Genomic DNA, 8,224 nt, shown 5'->3' on the forward strand with positions numbered 1-8,224 from the left:
CGTACAATAACAATATATCCTGTAATAGGCACATTTTTTCTGACACTGTCTTTATAAAGACATGTAGAATACTCAAGTGCTTGTAAAGTCACAGCGCTGTATACAGGTGACTTTACAAGGGAGACCTTGCTCTGCAGTCCCAGAGACTAGCCGCAACACAGTTTAGTATAATTTGCAAAAAATTGAGTGGCCTGAGTATGGACTCTTGTGGTATTCCGCTGTATACTAAGGCCCAGTTGGAAAACATCCCATTAACCACCACTTGCTGCTCCCTGTTATCCAGCCAATTACTTACCCAAGTACAAATAGTGTTGCATAAACCAAGCTCTTTTAATTTCAAAATCAGTCTCTTGTGGCACTGTGTCGAAGCTTTAGCAAAATCTAAATATACCACATCCACTGCTTTTCCTCTTAGTAGAGATTATAGCTCACTTTATCGTAGAAGCTAATTAAGATAATTTGACATGACCTATCCCTTACAAAACCATGCTGGCTCTTATTAATAACCTTGGTGGTTTCCAAGTACTCCTGTATATTATCCCTTATTATACCTTCCAATATTTTCCCTACTATGAATGTCAAGCTTACCGGTCTATAGTTACCAGGATGAGTTTTAATTCCCTTTTTAAAAATTGGCACTACCTCTGGTATATGCCAGTCTTTTAGTATCGTGCCTGATGTTATTGAAACATAGAAAATCAAATAAAGGCCTTACTAGTTCTGAGTTAAGCTCCATAAGAACCCTTGGGTGAAGTCCATCTGGACCAGGAGATTTATATATCTTTATTTTGCGTAGTCTCTCCTGGACTACTTCCTCACTTAAACAAGTACTCAGCAATGGGACATTATCATTGCTTTTGTTGTGCACTACTCCCACCATATGCTCCACAAACAGACATATATTCACCTATGCATCTGGCCCTTTGTGTGCAGCAACACAGATTTATCAGATTGTAAAATGTACGGGTGTTCCCTTACAGCCTGATATTCTAAAACTTAGAGGCCTATTTATCAATAACCATTTGTGGGATATCCCTCCAAAACACTCAGTTTGGGGAAGTACATGCAAACATTAAGTATCCCCTGTATGTATCTACAGAGTAATACAGCAGATATCTTAGAAATTTGCTGCAGTCCCCAGTTTTCGCTTGCAAAAACAGCCCCCGATGTGGCTGCTTGTGCTAATACATACTTTCTCTGTGTGAGTATTTCTCAGCTTGCAGTGTTTGCTTGTGCTAATACATCCTTTCTGTGTGTGGGGATCTCTTGGTTTGCAGTGGCTGCTTGTACTAATGCATCCATCCTGTGTAAAAGGACCTCCTGGTGTGCAGTGGCTGCTTGTTTGTGCTAATACATCTATCCTGTGTGTGGGGTTATCCTGGCACGCAGTGGCTGTTTGTACTAATACATCCTCTCTGTGTGCAGGGATCTCCCAGCTTGCAGTGGCTGCTTGTGCTAATACATCCTTTCTGTGTGTGGGGTTCTTCTGGTTCTCCTGGCTTTCAGTGGCTGCTTTTGCTAATGCATCCTTCTGTGTGTAGGGATCTCTCAGCTTGCAGTGGCTGCTTTTGCACATACATCCTCATACCTGGCAACTTTCTGGAGGTAGGAAGTGGGACTCTAGCGTGGTGTAGCCACGCCCACCTGGAGAAAGGGATGTGGCCTCAGTAAATGGGCGTGGCTTTTCTGTAATGTGCAATCATGAGCCACACCCCCATTTTCCATCACTATGGGGGCATGGCAGCGCTCTGCTAATCAGAGCAGCGAGTGACAGGAGCCTGCCAACTGCCCCTCCCCACCGTGGGACACTGCGGCCCGCAGGTGGGACAGCGGGACAGTCCCAAAAACGGACTGTCCCATGAAAATCAGGACAGTTGGGAGGTATGCATCCTTTCTGTGTGTGGGGTTTTCCTGGCTTTCAGTAGCTGCTTGTGCTAATACTGTAGATCCTTTTGTGTGAGAGTATCTCTCAGATTGCAGTGGCAGGTTGTTCTAATACATCCTTTCTGTGTGTGGGGTTCTCCTGGCATGCAGTGGCTGCTTGTACTAAAACATCCTTTCTATGTGCAGGGATCTCCTGGCTTGCAGTGATTGCTTGTACTAATTATACATCCTTCTGTGTAAGGGGATCTCCCAGCTTGCAGTGGCTGCTTGTGCTAATACATCCTTTCTGTGTGCAGTTATCTCCTGGCTTGCAGTGGTTGCTTGTACTAATAGTACATCCTTCTGTGTAAGGGGATCTCCCAGCTTGCAGTGGCTGCTTGAGCTAATACATCCTTTCTGTGTTGGGTTCTCCTGACATGCAGTGGCTGCTTGCGCTAATACTGTACATCCTTTCTATGTGTTGGGATCTCCTAGCTTTCAGTGGCTGTTTGTGCTAGTACAGTACCATACCTCCCAACACTTTCCATGAGAGAAGTGGGAATTCCGCGTGTGCGCGGCGTGCATGCCCCAAAAAGGGGGCATGGCCTATCAGAAAGGAGCGTGGCCTCATGGCAGTGCTGTGATCGCGAACCAAGCCCCCGCTGCTGGCATGCCCCCCTCTCTTCTGTCTACTGTGAATAGACGCTGTGTGCATGCGCACAGTGTCAATTCACCGCTGCTCTGCTAAGCAGGGCAGCAATGCCAGGAGCCTCCAAACTGCCCCCACTGCGGAACACTGCGGTCGGGTGGGACAGCGGAACAGTCCCCAAAAAACGGGACTGTACCACGAAAATCGGGACAGTTGGGAGGTATGCAGTACATCCTTCTATGTGTGCAGTAGAGATGAGCAGATTTGGTTCCCTGAGAACCGAACCTCCCGAGCATCCCATTCCGAGCACGGATCCGAGTCCGGCTCGGGACTTCACGCCTGTTGGTAGCGATTTCTGAGTGTGGTATTGTGTTTGAAAGTCATCTTGTCATTCTTGTAGTCTTGTATTTTGTGGTTTTGTTTCATTTTTAGTCCAAGTTATTTTTCTTTATAGTCCCTTGTCAGTGTTTGTGTGTGTGTGTGTGTGTGTGTGTGTGTGTGTGTGTGGGTGTGTGTGTGTGAGTTGTGTAGTGGTAGTGGAGGAGTGTGTTGTTTGTCTTTTTTTTTCTGTGTTAACTGTTTAGACACACAATTATGTGTGACTCAGAGGTGGGTGAGGTGGAGGGTGTGAGTGAGGGGGAGGAGGTTGGTCAGGTGGAGGAGGTGAGTGTTAGTGAGGTGGAGGAGGTGGGTGAGGTCAGGGCCGGATTAACAATGGGGCGGGTGGAGCTGCAGCTCCAGGCCCCCCATCACAATAGGCCCACTGCAACTGCATTGCTGCTGCAGCAAGGAAATAAATTTCCCTGCTACAGCAGCTTGCCTGTGACAGTGTGAAGCACCGCCCCTGTAGCTGGTACTAGTAGTACATTGACTCATACTGCCGACCGAGTGGCTCCAAATGCCAGCGGCCAGCGGGTACTCACAGGGAATAAAGGAAGTAGGAACTCGGCAGGGGGCGGGGCTACACGGGACCCAGGGGGCGGAGCTATGCGGGACTCAGGCTGCCAGGGCTTGCTGCTGCACATGGCTGGAGAAGAGGAGATCTGCCTGCTGCACACGGTGCACAACATCCAGGTCTGACCCAGCCATTGACACTGCATTGGTCTCTGCTGTAGTGAAGGTAAAGAGTGAGTGGAAGGAATTGTATGTGACTTGTGTATCTGTGTGAGCCTCTTTTTGTGTGTGTGTGTGTGTGTGTGTGTTACTTCCATGTTAACTTCTATAGTGTGTGTGTGTCTTGCATATGAGCTTCTGCAGGGGATAGAGTTTAGTATAGAACATGAGTGAGGAAGTGTGTGAGAGTGATACAGTGCGGGGGGAGGGAGTGTGTGAGTGTGATACAGGGCAGGCTGCGGGGGGAGGGAGTGTGTGAGTGTGATACAGAGCAAGCCTCGGAGGGAGGGAGTGTGTGAGTGTGATACAGGGCAGGCTGCCGGGTGAGTGAGTGTGTGAGTGTGATACAGGGAAGGCTGAGGGGGGGGGGAGTGTGTGAGTGTGATACAGGGCAGGCCACAGTAGGAGGGAGTGTGAGTGTGATACAGGGCAGGCTGCCGGGGGAGGGAGTGTGCGAGTGTGTTACAGGGCAGGCTGCCGGGGGAGGGAGTGTGCGAGTGTGATACAGGGCAGGCTGCCGGGGGAGGGAGTGTGTGAGTGTGATACAGGGAAGGCTGCTGGGGAATGGAGTGTGTGAGTGTGATACAGGGCAGGCCGCGGGCGGGGGGAGAGTGTGTGAGTGTGATACAGGGCAGGCTGCAGGGGAGGGAGTGTGTGTGTGTGTGGGTGTGTGATACAGGGCAGGCCGCGGGAGGAGGGAGTGTGTGAGTGAGATACAGAGCAGGCCTCGGGGGGAGGGAGTGTGTGAGTGTGATACAGGGCAGGCCTCGGGGGGAGGGAGTGTGTGAGTGTGATACAGATCAGGCCTCGGGGGGAGGGAGTGTGTGAGTGTGATACAGAGCAGGCCTCGGGGGGAGTGTGTGAGTGTGATACATGGCAGACTGCGGGTGGAGGGAGTGTGCGAGTGTGATACAGGGCAGGCTGCGGGGGGAGATAGTTTGTGAGTGTGATGCAGAGCAGGCCTTGGGGGGAGGGAGTGTGTGACTGTGATACAGGGCAGACTGCGGGGGGAGGGAGAGTGTGAGTGTTATGCAGGGCACAGGACAGGCTGCGGGGGGAGGGAGTGTGTGAGTGTGATACAGGGCAGGCTGCGGGGGGAGGGAGTGTATGAGTGTGATACAGAGCAGGCCTCGGGGGGAGGGAGTGTATGAGTGTGATACAGAGCAGGCCTCGGGGGGAGGGAGTGTGTGAGTGTGATACAGCGCAGGCCACGGGGGCAAAGAGTGTGATAGAGGGCAGGCCGCAGGGGAATGGAGTGTGTCAGTGTGATAGAACGCAGGCTGCGGGGAGGAGGGAGTGTGGGGCCAATGTGTTTATTCTAGAGATGAGCGCCTGAAATTTTTCGGGTTTTGTGTTTTGGTTTTGGGTTTGGTTCCGCGGCCGTGTTTTGGGTTCGACCGCGTTTTGGCAAAACCTCACCGAATTTTTTTTGTCGGATTCGGGTGTGTTTTGGATTCGGGTGTTTTTTTCAAAAAACACTAAAAAACAGCTTAAATCATTGAATTTGCGGTCATTTTGATCCCATAGTATTATTAACCTCAATAACCATAATTTATACCATTTTCAGTCTATTCTGAACACCTCACACCTCACAATATTATTTTAGTCCTAAAATTTGCACCGAGGTCGCTGTGTGACTAAGATAAGCGACCCAAGTGGCCGACACAAACACCTGGCCCATCTAGGAGTGGCACTGCAGTGTCACGCAGGATGGCCCTTCAAAAAAATACTCCCCAAACAGCACATGACGCAAAGAAAAAAAGAGGCGCAATGAGGTAGCTGACTGTGTGAGTAAGACTAACGACCCTAGTGGCCGACACAAACACCGGGCCCATCTAGGAGTGGCACTGCAGTGTCACGCAGGATGTCCCTTCCAAAAAACCCTCCCCAAACAGCACATGACGCAAAGAAAAAAAGAGGCGCAATGAGGTAGCTGACTGTGTGAGTAAGACTAGCGACCCTAGTGGCCGACACAAACACCGGGCCCATCTAGGAGTGGCACTGCAGTGTCACGCAGGATGGCCCTTCCAAAAAACCCTCCCCAAACAGCACATGACGCAAAGAAAAAGAAAAGAAAAAAGAGGTGCAAGATGGAATTGTCCTTGGGCCCTCCCACCCTTATGTTGTATAAACAAAACAGGACATGCACACTTTAACCAACCCATCATTTCAGTGACAGGGTCTGCCACACGACTGTGACTGATATGACGGGTTGGTTTGGACCCCCCCCAAAAAAGAATCAATTAATCTCTCCTTGCACAAACTGGCTCTACAGAGGCAAGATGTCCACCTCATCATCACCCTCCGATATATCACCGTGTACATCCCCCTCCTCACAGATTATCAATTCGTCCCCACTGGAATCCACCATCTCAGCTCCCTGTGTACTTTGTGGAGGCAATTGCTGCTGGTCAATGTCTCCGCGGAGGAATTGATTATAATTCATTTTAATGAACATCATCTTCTCCACATTTTCTGGATGTAACCTCGTACGCCGATTGCTGACAAGGTGAGCGGCGGCACTAAACACTCTTTCGGAGTACACACTTGTGGGAGGGCAACTTAGGTAGAATAAAGCCAGTTTGTGCAAGGGCCTCCAAATTGCCTCTTTTTCCTGCCAGTATAAGTACGGACTGTGTGACGTGCCTACTTGGATGCGGTCACTCATATAATCCTCCACCATTCTATCAATGTTGAGAGAATCATATGCAGTGACAGTAGACGACATGTCCGTAATCGTTGTCAGGTCCTTCAGTCCGGACCAGATGTCAGCATCAGCAGTCGCTCCAGACTGCCCTGCATCACCGCCAGCGGGTGGGCTCGGAATTCTGAGCCTTTTCCTCGCACCCCCAGTTGCGGGAGAATGTGAAGGAGGAGATGTTGACAGGTCGCGTTCCGCTTGACTTGACAATTTTGTCACCAGCAGGTCTTTCAACCCCAGCAGACTTGTGTCTGCCGGAAAGAGAGATCCAAGGTAGGCTTTAAATCTAGGATCGAGCACGGTGGCCAAAATGTAGTGCTCTGATTTCAACAGATTGACCACCCGTGAATCCTTGTTAAGCGAATTAAGGGCTCCATCCACAAGTCCCACATGCCTAGCGGAATCGCTCCGTGTTAGCTCCTCCTTCAATGTCTCCAGCTTCTTCTGCAAAAGCCTGATGAGGGGAATGACCTGACTCAGGCTGGCAGTGTCTGAACTGACTTCACGTGTGGCAAGTTCAAAGGGCATCAGAACCTTGCACAACGTTGAAATCATTCTCCACTGCGCTTGAGACAGGTGCATTCCACCTACTATATCGTGCTCAATTGTATAGGCTTGAATGGCCTTTTGCTGCTCCTCCAACCTCTGAAGCATATAGAGGGTTGAATTCCACCTCGTTACCACTTCTCGCTTCAGATGATGGCAGGGCAGGTTCAGTAGTTTTTGGTGGTGCTCCAGTCTTCTGTACGTGGTGCCTGTACGCCGAAAGTGTCCCGCAATTCTTCTGGCCACCGACAGCATCTCTTGCACGCCCCTGTCGTTTTTAAAAAAATTCTGCACCACCAAATTCAAGGTATGTGCAAAACATGGGACGTGCTGGAATTTGCCCATATTTAATGCACACACAATATTGCTGGCGTTGTCCGATGCCACAAATCCACAGGAGAGTCCAATTGGGGTAAGCCATTCCGCGATGATCTTCCTCAGTTGCCGTAAGAGGTTTTCAGCTGTGTGCGTATTCTGGAAAGCGGTGATACAAAGCGTAGCCTGCCTAGGAAAGAGTTGGCGTTTGCGAGATGCTGCTACTGGTGCCGCCGCTGCTGTTCTTGCGGCGGGAGTCCATACATCTACCCAGTGGGCTGTCACAGTCATATAGTCCTGACCCTGCCCTGCTCCACTTGTCCACATGTCCGTGGTTAAGTGGACACTGGGTACAACTGCATTTTTTAGGACACTGGTGAGTCTTTTTCTGACGTCCGTGTACATTCTCGGTATCGCCTGCCTAGAGAAGTGGAACCTAGATGGTATTTGGTAACGGGGGCACACTGCCTCAATAAATTGTCTAGTTCCCTGTGAACTAACGGCGGATACCGGACGCACGTCTAACACCAACATAGTTGTCAAGGCCTCAGTTATCCGCTTTGCAGCAGGATGACTGCTGTGATATTTCATCTTCCTCGCAAAGGACTGTTGAACAGTCAATTGCTTACTGGAAGTAGTACAAGTGGGCTTACGACTTCCCCTCTGGGATGACCATCGACTCCCAGCAGCAACAACAGCAGCGCCAGCAGCAGTAGGCGTTACACGCAAGGATGCATCGGAGGAATCCCAGGCAGGAGAGGACTCGTCAGAATTGCCAGTGACATTGCCTGCAGGACTATTGGCATTCCTGGGGAAGGAGGAAATTGACACTGAGGGAGTTGGTGGGGTGGTTTGCGTGAGCTTGGTTACAAGAGGAAGGGATTTACTGGTCAGTGGACTGCTTCCGCTGTCACCCAAAGTTTTTGAACTTGTCACTGACTTATTATGAATGCGCTGCAGGTGACGTATAAGGGAGGATGTTCCGAGGTGGTTAACGTCCTTACCCCTACTTATTACAGCTTGACAAAGGGAACACA

This window comes from Pseudophryne corroboree, chromosome 5 (assembly GCF_028390025.1).
Source record: "Pseudophryne corroboree isolate aPseCor3 chromosome 5, aPseCor3.hap2, whole genome shotgun sequence".
Lineage (NCBI taxonomy): Eukaryota > Metazoa > Chordata > Amphibia > Anura > Myobatrachidae > Pseudophryne > Pseudophryne corroboree.